The following is a 12,527-nucleotide window of genomic DNA, read 5'->3' as shown; positions in this document are numbered from 1 at the left end:
GCATGTGTGCCTGCTCATAGCTTCAGTTGTGCCTGACTCTTTGTGACCCCGTGGACTTTATAGCCCACCAGTCTCTTCTGTCCATGGGATTCTCCAGGCAAGAATACTGGAGTGGGTTGCTGTGCCCTCTTCTAGGGGATCTTCCCAACCCAGGGATCAAATCCAAGTTGTCTTCATTGCAGACATATTCTTTATTGCTGAGCCACTGGGGAAGGAAGACAATTCTAAGCCAGGGTTTCTCAACCTCTGCACTATCGACACTTTGGGCCAGATAACTCTTTGTTGGGGATGGGGAGCTGTCCAGTGCATTTTAGGATATTTAGCAGCATTGCAGCCCCCTCGACCCTCAAGATCCCAGTGTCACCCTTCCCTCCTACTCAAGTAACAACCGAAAAATGTTGAATGTCCCCTGGAAGGAGATGGGACAAAATTTCCCTCCTCTCTTCCTTGCGAAGCACAACTGCTCTGAAGTTTTGACTTATCTTTTTTCTCTTTATCTTTAAATATTAACTTTCTCAATATTTGAAATGTAGGGACTCAACTCTCTAAAGTGTTGCAGAATAAGACCAGTCTGAGTCCTACTTGAAGCACTGTTCACTGACTTGGATTTGAAGGTACTCATGTCATGTCCTTCAGCGTATATGATGAGTCAGAGAGAATTTTCCAGCTTGCCAGAGAAATTCCCTCTTTCTCCTTTATTCCTCTTCCATACTCAGGGTTGGGACAGCCTCAGTATCTAGCGTTTACACCGAGACACTGATGATCAATCTGACCATTCCATCACCATTTCTTCTAAGAAGCAAGTAGGCTTCTTACTCCGAGGGGCTGTGATGGCCTGGCTTCTTAGCATTCCCCAAGTAGACACATAATCCAGTTCCCTCTGTGAGCCTCACTGCACTAGAGGGACCTTGGGTCTGTATAATGTGTACATTTGGATGTGGTGCCTTTATATTACCACAAACAACTCTCTCCTAAAGGAACTACACCTATTTTCCTTTCCACATATGTACTTTTGCTCCTTACCTCCCTCCCTTCCTCTGGATTTGGTGTCTCTGTGGACTTACCCCAATTCACAGGCAATGACATAACTTTTCCATCCCCTTGATGCCTGGGGCCAGTTCTCTCATTCAGACAAGATGTTTACTTTCTTCCCTATCTCCTGTCTACCTTCCTTTGAAGAACACACTCTATGGTTCTGATTGACATTCACTTTCTCCAAAGTGCAAAAGCTGTTATTAATGGTCTCTACTTGCTTGTTTATGAACCTGGTAAGCATGAATTTACCAAGCACAAATGCTCTGAGCACCTGTGATGCTGCCAGTCACTTAACAAATGCTTCTCTCACAGATAGAAAGGATGCTATCTCATCTGTTGAAAATGACCCTGTGTGCCATGCACACAGTTTCCATTCCTCTTTGAGAAACCATGTTCTTGAGGACAAGGAAGAATGAGACTCTGCCATCTGATTGCATTATGCTGCATTGGATGCTCAGTATCAGGCACATAACAACACATTTACAATTGCTTTTGGAGAGAGAGTTTGCTAACTCAAAATTATCTTTACAAACTAGTATAGCCAGCTACTTTTAAAAGTAATCATATAAAGATGAGTTGACATCTTAGAAGACAGGAGAGTAGCTAATTAGGAACTCTATGAAGAGGCAGTTTGGAAAGGCTGATCACTGTATCTGATATGTCTCAAAATAATCCTCTTTGCATTCGCTGCCACCGTTACCACCACCATTTGGAGCCTCTGCTGAGTGCCTGATGTATATTATGTCATTTAAATGTCACAACGATCCTGGTGAGGTTTTCTTGGAAATAAGTATCTTCATCTCACAGATTAGAAAACTGAACCTCAGAGATGTTAATGTGAACGTGACCAAGGGCACACAGTCCTTAAGTAGCAAACTTTGGATCCCATCCAAAGCCCAACAAAGTGAGATGCTGGATGTCACTATTCAGAACAGGGATTTCTACAAAGCTCTGAAGCAGAGTAAAGAGCTTCTTGTCTAAAGTGCTTGGGCCTGGTGCACTAGGAAGACCCAGAGGAATCGGGTGGAGAGGGAGGTAGGAGGGGGGATCAGGATAGGGAATACTTGTAAATCCATGGCTGATTCATGTCAGTGTATGACAAAAACCACTACAATATTGTAAAGTAATTAGCCTCCAACTAATAAAAATAAATGAAAAAAAAATCTTTAACATGAAAAAAAAAGAAAATTATCAGAATGTTAATAGTGGCTAATAATAGGGGTACATGGATTATGCATAATTTTTTCCTTATTTGTGCTTTTATGCATTTTTAAGTATTCTGCAGTAAACACATTACTTACTATATGATCTGAATAAAAATAAATAAATGCTATGAAAAAAAAGAAAAAGAGCTTCTTGTCTAATCCTGACAACTGTTACACTAAGAAGTCCTAAAAAATATCTCACAATAAAGACTAGGATTCAGAAGATTTCTATCCCAATCCACACTTTACTATTTTCTAGTGGAATCATCTTGGACAGCTGTCTTATTGCTGAGCATCAGTTTCCTCATCAAAAAGAGAGATTAAGAGTTCTGTGTGTAATTATGTATTAATGTGTATTCTCTACAAAAATGTAGCTTGACCATAAGCATTTCCCAAGAGCTTCATCACCAAATCATGGGAAGAACCTGGCTTCCCTACTCAAGTTGATCGGTCACTGCTGAGGCTGTCCAAAGGCAGTGTGTTCTCTTTCCCATAACATCCACGATGACACAGGGAGTGTAAGCATGTCAGGCCACAAGGACTGCCTCTCTGATAGGCTGACCACATTTGTAAAACAGACAGAGCCTCTTCTGAGTAACCACAAGGAACGGACGAGCAGACTCAAGGGCATGCCTCCAAGTGGTGGACCAGCACCCACGGGCTTCAGAACACATTGGTTAGCCTCAGACTCTGGCAGGAGGGATGAAGCCCAGCTCCCAAGTCGGTCATTTCCACAAAAGTAAACCAAGATGAGTCATGGGAGGATGAAGAAACCACTAGAGACAGCCTCCCTTGTGAGGCTCACTGTAAAGAATTAAAGCTGGAGACGGGAGAGCTCTAAGAACCTGGGCGGCTCATGCTTCCAGCTTAGTGAGTTAATATGTGAGACATGAGGCTGGATGAGAGCGTGTGTGTGTGCATGTTCACACTCATGTGCAAAGAAGGAGAACCTCTGTGTATCCTGTGCCTCCGCTTGGTCGGCCAGCTGCCACCGAACATGCATTGGAAATTTACACAATATTATTACTTGAGGGAGAGCCCGGCTCTTTTTGATATTACAAAATTGCCCTTTCACAAGTTTGGACCAATTCAATTTTCACTCTTGCTGAGTATTACAGGGTCTCTTTTCTTCACCACTTTCAACACTTGGTAACAGTATTATTATTTACACTTTTATTTTTAAAGTAATACCAACATGTGATGAAAATCACATTTAAAGAGTACATTAAAAAAAAAAAAGAGTACATAACACTGTGAAAAATCTCCTTCTCCTCTGTTCCACTCCTTATGTTAACCAACTTAGGTCAGTTTTGATTTTAGTTCTCCTGGTGGTTGCCGCACAATGCTGAATAGCATGTTTATATCTCAATTTCCTGATTTGTCAACTTTTAACAGTTCTGACAGTCTCTTGCACAGAGATTTGTGCTTACTTATCTTCTCACCATCTCTGTCTCTTCTCACCTTCATAATTTTAGACGTTTCCCTTAATGTGTCACCATGTAAATGAACAAATAGTCAGTCCCTCTACCTTTGCCATCCTTTCTCTCTATGCCTTCACCTCCTCTCTTCTCCCATCACCACACAAGGCCTTTTATGTTTATTGGGTTTGCAGTAGTTATATTCTATTCTGAAACCAAATTTAAGCCTTTCATATTTTTGTCTAAAAATTGAAAATCAATAGGTAGTTTTTATAATTCTGTAAATATATGAAAATTATTTACCAAAGAATCAAGTAAGGAAGAAAATAACCCTGAGCCACTCAAAAGAATGCTCAAAAGTCAAAATCAAAAGAATCCTTTCCTTACCCTAATCAGTTTCTCACAACTATGCCTTAATTTAGATTGCTTCTTGTTCGAATTAGGATTTTCCCTCTGATTTTTGTTTATTTCTGGGGTTTCTAGTTGCTTTTCTTTTTTAACAAATTGACAATATAAACAAATATCTTCATTACTATATGTTTATCATCCATTTTCCTGTCTTTCAGGTATGTAATACAGTCACTATGTTTGTTTCTTTTTTTTTTAATTTTAATTACACTCTTATTTATATCTAATACTTTTTTAATTCCAAGACTTCATCTTTGTTGTATTCCTTTTACTCTTATTGGAATGTACACACAAGTAATCTTACAATGCTGTGGTCTTAATGTTTGTGTCAGCTCAAATTTATACATTGAAATCTTAATTCCCAGTGTTACCATATTGGGAAGTAAGGTCTTTAAGAGGTCATGAGGCTCAGGTCATGAGGGTGGTGCCCTCATGAAGAGTTTTGTGTCCCTATAAAAGAGGCCCCTATGAGCTTGCTTGTCTCTCCATGTGAGGAAGTCAGCAGTCTGAAATCCAGAAGAGGGCCTTCAAGAAGAGGGCCTTCAAGAGCACCCAACGTGCTGGCACCATGACCTTGGACTTCCAGTCCTCAGAACTGTGAAAAATAAATGGTATTGTTTATAAGGTACCCGGTCTGTGGTATTTTGTTATGGTATCCTGAATGAACTAAGATAGTCAATAAATGCTTAAGCCTTTGTTTTGTCTATAAGCAAAATTAATTCTGAAAATTGGAAATCAATCATCAGATTTATAACAGTATAATTGTATAAGCATTATTAACTGAAGAATTGAATAGTGTGGTTCTAAATATTCTTTATTTGCCCCAATGCTTAGTGAATAATTTGGTTAGGTTGATAATTCTAAATGGAAAGTCACATTCTGATGATACGACAAGGGCATTGCTCCACTACGTTACTCTTATGACATCCAAAATCACTGAAAAGAAGGCCAAGGCCATGTTAATTCTTATTCTTTTGTGGTGCCCCATCTTTTTAAAATTTTTTTAATTGGAGGCTAATTACTTTACAATATTGTGGTGGTTTTTGGCCTACATTAACATGAATCAGCCACAGGTGTACATGTGTCCCCCATCCCAAACCCCCATCCCACTTCCCTCCCCATCCCATCCCTCTGGGTTGTTCCAGTGCATATGGTGCTCCATCTTAACTCCCTGGAAGCACTGAGCATCTTCTCTTTATATTTCATGCTCTAAGCTTTAATAAAATGCATGTACATGCATGTTTGCTCAATCACTTTAGTCATGTCTGACTCTTTGCAGCCCTATGGACTGTAGCCCACCAGGTGCCTCTGTCCATGGGGCTCTCCAGGCAAGAATACTGGAATGGGTTGCGGTGCCCTCCTCCAGGGGATCTTCCAGACCCAGGGATCTAACCAGTGTCTCCTGCATTGCAGGTAGATTCTTAACCTCTGAGCCACTGGGGAAGCCCAACACAATGCATATGGGTCCTTAAAAAACTACTTTTTATGTCTCCAGTAGCTACTTCCAATTTGAAAGCTCTTGCCTTTCAGTGATAAGTTTTATCCCTCATTTTCTCTGCTGTTTCTGGAATTTCTGCCAGAAAGGTGTTGGACTTCCTGATTAATCCTTCACATCTTTTAAATTTCCCCTCATATTTTCCACCTCTCCCTTCCTGCTCTACATTCTGGAATATTTCCTCAACTTTCGTTCCAGTCATTCTATTGAAATGATTAATTTTCAGGAACTCTGGCTATCCTTGCTTATCCATTCGCATTCATGAGTATGTGTCAGTAAGTGGAGCATACGGACTTGCACCACTCACAGGGGACGAAATCAGGTTGATGGGATGCTTCCCACACCCTGTATGCCCCCTTCTTAGGGCCAAAACAAGGTAAACCTCACTCTGGAGGGCCGCCCTCATCCAACCCTAGACCTCCCCAGGTGTGCTAGTGGTAAAGAATCCCTGCCAATGCAGGAGGTTTAAGAGACACAGGTTTGATCCCTGAGTTGGGAAGATCCCCTGGAAGAGGGCATGGCAACTCACTCCAGTATTCTTGCCTGGAGAAACCCATGGACAGAGGACCCTGGCAGGCTACAGTCCATGGGGTCGCAAAGAGTTGGACATGACTGAATTGACTTAGCATGCAAACCTCCCAGGCCCCCCAGACAAACTGCAGAATTTCCCTAAAAAGCAGATTCATTTTTAAAGGCAACTAGTACATGTTCAACTGTTCTGGCATGTGGTGGGGAGATGGTGAGAGTAAGGGTGAGCAACTGGCTCAGCTGTTCCACAGATCATCCTGCAAATAGTCAACCTGATTGCCAGACTGCTTTTCACCTCTACTTTCCCCCTGTCAACTCAGCTTGGCATGTCTTCCAGAGCCCCTAGGAAGATGGCACTCCTTCCCAGAAATGAGCTCTCTCTTCACTGCAACATTCTTTCACACCTCAGATACTGATGCTCCCTTTGTGGTTCATTTGGCAATTCAATCTTATTTGCTTCCTATTTATCTTCTATGCATGCACGCAAGCTCAGTCACTCAGTCATGTACAAATCTTTGCAACCCTATGGAGTGTAGCCCGCCAGGCTCCTCTGTCCATGTAATTCTCCAGGCAAGAATACTGGAGTTAAGTTGCCAGTTCCTCCTCCAGGGCGTCTTCCCAACCCAGGGATCGAACCCATATCTCCTGTGTTTCCTGCATTGCAGGTGGATTCTTTATCATTGAGCCACCTGGGAAGCCCATTTATCTTCCAGAAAGTTTTCAGAAACTGCTGATGTTCCTACCTCCTGCACTCTCCACCACTTGGATGTATTTCCTTTTGCACATCTTCACTGCCATTTCAACAGGCCTCTGACTCCAGCATTCTTACCTGGAGAATCTGATGGACTGAGGAGCCTGGTGAGCTACAGCTCAAAGGGTCGCAAAGAGTCAGACACAACAAAGCTACTAAGCACACACACATGGAGCTGGAGTGAAGGAAACTCGTGGGATCACTTCACTCTCTGACCTGGGAGCCCAAAGTGGAACTGCTGAACATTTCAAACTCTGTCCTAGAGGCAAGCAGATCTCACCTTTAACCTGTCCTTCTGTCATTTTTAGTGAGATTGTGTACCTCTCATATTTGGTTGCCCATTTAAACTCCTTCAGTAGACATGTGCAGATGATGAATGGTTCTAGACATTCAAGTCTGGCAGAAGTTTTACTTCAGCTTCTTGCACAGGCCATTTTAGGCTGCAAAGACATGCCACTTGCTAACTCTCAATCCTGTGAGTAGTAACCCATAACTCCCTATGAATTGTTAATCAGCAACAGTCGAACTGTCATTTTAAAAATCTTGATAGTCTCCTTTCTCCAAGTTTGCCTCCTGCTCCTCTTTCCTAACTTCATTGAGAAACTGAGGGCAAAGAGGAAAGGCTGTCCCACACTGTGCATTTTCTCCTTGAGTCAGGTTCCATCCTGCCATCTACTTGAATTGTGAACCCCCTCCCGAGTGTGTCTCTGCTCTCAGAGTTGACCCACATGAGACTTGTGGTTGGAGCCACCTCTGTCTGCCAAGAAAAATCCTCTGGTGCACGGTAGGCTGGCACCCCTCCCCATGTTCCTCTCTTTAGCAAGACATAAGTATGAGATGAAAGGCTCCGTGAGTGACAACTGGGGGACACACCAACAGCCCCCAGTGTCCACTTAGTCAGCAGCCCAGGGGCCCCCACCTTGGTTTCTATAAGCTGAACTCTCTCTCTGCCTGCTACAGCTCAGAACCATACTCACAGCAGCTTATTTCAATAATTGAGCACTCTTTGAACAATATATTTTATCTGGGCACATATCAAACCCTTTCTGAAAATTAATCTTGAAAAGTCACACAACAATACTGAGAAAACCTGAAGTCAGGTATGTGCCTCTTAGGTTCCCCAGGTGGCACAAAGGTAAAGAATCCTCCTGCCAATGCAGGAAACACAACAGACTCAGGTTTGATCCCCGGGTCGGGAAGACCTCCTGGAGTAGGAAATGGTAACCTGCTCTTGTATTCTTGCCTGGAAAATTCCATGGACAGAGAAGCCTGGCAGGCGTACGGTCCATGGGATCGGAAAGAGTCAGGCATGGCTGAATGATTGAGCACACACACACACACATGCTTCTTAGGAGTTTTAAGTAAGAAGAGGCGTTTTAGTCCATTCATGTAGCAAACCGGGAAGATCTGGGGAATTCAGAACCCACGTCCCTCCCACTCCTAGCCTGGCATGGTTGACCAGGGATGAGAGTCTATTTATGGCAGAAAGCCTGTGCAGCAAGAGCTTGAGAATGACTCTTCCCCCATTTATCACAGGCGTGCACAAACTTCTGAATTTAGGAGAAAGAAAGAGAAGCAGGAGGGAGTGGCTTTTAGTGAAGGATGAGGGATGTCTTCTCTCAAAACTTTGAGAAAGCCACAATTCTGTCTTAAACCACAGTGCCATGGAGAGAAATGCTACCTAGGGAGACTCAAAGAATGGGACTCAAACAGGAAAATCCCGATGAAACCAAGGGTCCAGGGAAGGGATCCTCTTTCACAACCCCCAAAAGTAAAGGACTTTGCACACAGCAGATACCTGTTTCAGTTTGCAGGGGCTGGCATAACAGAACACAGAGGCTAAATGTCTTAACAACTGACATTTATTTGCCCCAGTTCTGGAGGTTTGAAATCCAAAATTAAGGTGCTGACAGGATTGGTGAGAGATCTTGTTGGCTTGCAGATCTTCTTCACGTGTCTCCACGTGGCCTGTGCGTATATGTGGGAAAATAAATCTCTAATATCTGTTTCTTTTCTTGTAACAGCAGTCCCCAATGTTTTTGGCACCAGGGACCAGTTTCATGGAAGACAGCTTTTCCACGGACCAGGGTAGGGGGTAGCTTCAGAATGATTCAAGTGTATTACATTTATTGTACACTTTATTTCTGTTATTATTACATCAGCTCCACCTCAGATCATCAGGCATTAGATCCTGGAGGTTGTGGACCCCTGTCTTACAAGAACACCAATCCCATCTGCTAAGGTCCCTCATATATGACCTTGTTTAACCTTAATTACTTCCTTATAAGCCCTGTCTCCAAACACAGGCACCTTGGGGGTTATTCTACATATGAACCTGGGCCAGGACCACAATTTAATTCACAACAGTACTGAGTAAATAGCAATGGTTAATTAACTCCTGATCTATCTGACTGCTTTCCCAAAACATGGGGTTCCTCCTTCTTATCTACATCCTTCTTAGTTCTTCCTCAAGGCAAATGCCATTGCCAATGTGATGGCACTATCCAGGTCATCAAGGGTATGGTTTTTACAGTGTCCCTATGAGGTGACCAACAGCCACATGTCCAGGACCAGTCACTTCCATCCCCACCCTGCCTGCACATGGGGGTCTCTTGGCCCCTTCTATCTCCCTCTGTCCCTATGACACTCTGTCTCTAGCCCAGGGAATGTGAGCGTCTGAGACCCGTGTTCACTATTGGGGGAGATAAGAGACCCTACTTCAGCTTCTAGCCTCAGCTGTGTGTTTTAATTCAGCTTCGTCAGACCTCTGCCTTGTGGGGAGGGGATGGGAGAGATGTAGAGTGAGTCTTGTGCACAGCCAACAAAAAAGAGCAGGACTTGTTTTCCCATTTGTTATCATTCCCCCCTCTTCTGTCTCTCTCTCTTACACACACACACACACCAAGAAAGGCATCACTGATGAGGCGAATAGGGACATTTCCAGGATCTCTGCCAAAATGTCATCAAAAACTGGTCTACGTCTTTAATGAGGACTATGAGTTTATTGTTCCAACAGTCTGCATGTTCCATCTAATAAAGAGTCATATAAACACAAGGAAGCTGGTTTCAAGCTATAAATGTGTCGGCTCACTGCCCGAGCATCTAACGAGATGACTGATTGTGCTACAGAAGAGACGAGAACTGCACAAGAATGATCCTCCCTGAGCTCACATGACCCAGAGTGATTCCTCAAGGTGTCCTTTCCCTCCACAAGTAGTTTCAGGTCACAGGTACTGTATTCAGAGCTGTCCTGGCATTCTCCTGACTCCCTAGGACATCGCAGCTCAACATCTTTCTTTTTTCACTGTTGGGGGACCTACCGAGCTTGTTCATTTCCTCTCTAAATCTTTTGCTACTCCAAAATAGCCCTAACACATTTACAGTTTATGAAGTCCTTTCACGTGTCATCATTTAATTCTCACAAATACTCTGTGAGGTAATGAAGACTCAGACACTCATGCATTCAACAAGCAGTGATGGAAAGCTCAGCACCATTGCAAGCAATGGGGAGGCAGGGGTGGCTGCAGCATCCTGCCCACATATGAGGGGCTCACAGACTCCCAGGGGAGATGGGCAGGCGCAGCCACACCACTCAGTACACCAGGTGTCACAGGTGAAGGTGCAATCTAGCTCAGATTGACCAGGGAGGCTTCCCAAGGAAGAATATGGATCTCAGCCCTGATAGGAGGGCCTGGACAGGCAAAGAAGGAGGCTAAAGGAATGCCAGGCAAGAGAGCAGGACGTTCAAGTTATACAAGAGAAAGTCTGGCCCATTTGTGGTGCTCTGAGTAGCTGAATGTGGTCTGAGACAGAATGTAAATGGGGTAGGGAAGATGGGCTGGGAATGAATCAAGAGAGGAATTCGGGGGCCAGACCACAGGGCAATATATTTCAGGACATGTTAAGGAGTTTTACCCCAAGGGGAATAAATAGGCAGTCACTAAGGGTGTTAAGTAAAAGGCACATGATGAGATTCGTGGTTTAGAAAAAGTAATTGGGCAGTGGCCTGACTGAGGGTTAGGCAGGAGGACACTAACATGGCCTAGGAGAGACAGATGCTGAGATTTCCATTCAGAGCAATGGCAGTGGGGCTGGGGAGTAGGGCTAGATTCAAGAGATATTTAAGAGGACACCACACAGGACTTACGGCGGGACGTGGAAGGTCTAGGAGTAGCTAGGGCAAACATCCAGCTTTCCCTGGGCACCTATGGGTGGGCGACACTGTAATTCACCTGAGTGTGACTAGGAAGAGAAGCTGGTTTTGAAGGAAAGGTGAGCAGATAGATTGATACAAAACTCCAGGGGCCTTCAAATTCCAAATAGAGATGATCAGGGAAGTTTGGGTTCAGGCCTCAGGAGTGTAGAGGAGGGGTCTGCCTTGGAGATTTGGATTTTGGAGATATTGGCATATTGGCACTAGTTGCTGTAACAGGAGTCCGTGAGCTCACCTGGTGGGTGGAGACAGAAGCCTGATATCATTTTGTTGTCAGAGCTGCTCCAGGTCTTTGTTCCATCAGGTCCTTTGCATCTCTTTCCTTCTCCATCAAAATTTGCTTGTCTTACAGAAGCAACCTAAATGTCCACACACAAGGAATGGATAAAGAAGATGTAGTACATATAGGCAATGGAATATTACTTAGTCATTAAAAAGAACGAAATAATGCCATTTGCAGCAACATGGATGGACCTAGAGATCACCATACTGAGTGGAGTAAATCAGACAGAGAAGGAGGAATATTGTGACATCTCTTATATGTCACAATATAAAAAGAATCTAAAAAGAAATAATACAAATGAACTTACAAAACAGAAAGAGACTCACAGACTTAGAGAATGAAGTTATGGTTGCTGGGAGAAGGATGTGGGAGGGGATAGTTAGGGAGTTTGGGATGGAAATGTACACACTGCTGTACTTAAAATGGATAACCACAAGGACCTACTGCATTGAACAAAAAACTCTCAATGTTATGTGGCAGCCTGGATAGGAGGGGAGTTTGGGGGAGAATGGATACATGTATATGTATGGCTGAATCCCTTCACTGTTCACTGAAACTATCACAACATTGTTAATTGGCTATACCCTAGTACAAAATAAAAAGTGTTTTAAAAATTTTGCTTGTCTTAGATCCCATTCTATCTCCACTCTAGAATCTAAGTTCTCAGGTAGACTCTGTGATCAAGCTATCCCTGCTAAGATGGGTACAAATAGGTTAGTGAGAAATCCATCCTATGATACTCGATCCTTTTAACTAGAATTCTTAGAGACATGTAAGCAGCACTGTTAAAGGCAACAGTTTCAAGCAACTTGGTAGATTATTGAGGAAGGAGTGTGAATAGGAGAGGAAGCAGGGAGAAAATTTGGAGCTAGATCACCATGAGTATATTGCACAGCATATTAAGGTGTTTGGATTTGAATTCATTCAACAAGGCGAAGTGGAGCCCATTGGCCCACAAGCCACTTTTTATCATAACAGTTGGCATTCTATTATCTATTGTTTATTGTCTACTGTATTCTATATTTCATCACTGGGAAAAATGATAGATGTGCCCTTGACTGTACACACACACACACACACACACACACACACTCACACACACACACATACACACTCCACACCACAAGGATCTTTCATCTCTGAAAAACAACAGAAGAATAGACAGGGTAATTTTCAAATCAAGGCCACAAG

At 43.3% G+C, this 12,527-nt stretch overlaps 1 long non-coding RNA gene across 1 annotated transcript in view; it reads right to left on the bottom strand.

Annotated features, from left to right (window-relative positions):
- LOC136163343 (uncharacterized) overlaps nucleotides 1–11,408 on the bottom strand; it is a 44,179-nt gene extending 32,771 nt beyond the window's left edge. Inside the window, exon 1 of the long non-coding RNA XR_010662225.1 lies at nucleotides 11,289–11,408. This is a non-coding gene — a long non-coding RNA (uncharacterized lncRNA). The remainder of the gene's footprint in view (nucleotides 1–11,288) is intronic.
- Nucleotides 11,409–12,527: the final 1,119 nt, after the last annotated feature.

This window comes from Muntiacus reevesi, chromosome 1 (genome assembly GCF_963930625.1).
Source record: "Muntiacus reevesi chromosome 1, mMunRee1.1, whole genome shotgun sequence".
In the NCBI taxonomy this organism is placed as follows: Eukaryota; Metazoa; Chordata; class Mammalia; order Artiodactyla; family Cervidae; genus Muntiacus; species Muntiacus reevesi.
This window is presented reverse-complemented; position numbering and strand designations above follow the sequence as displayed.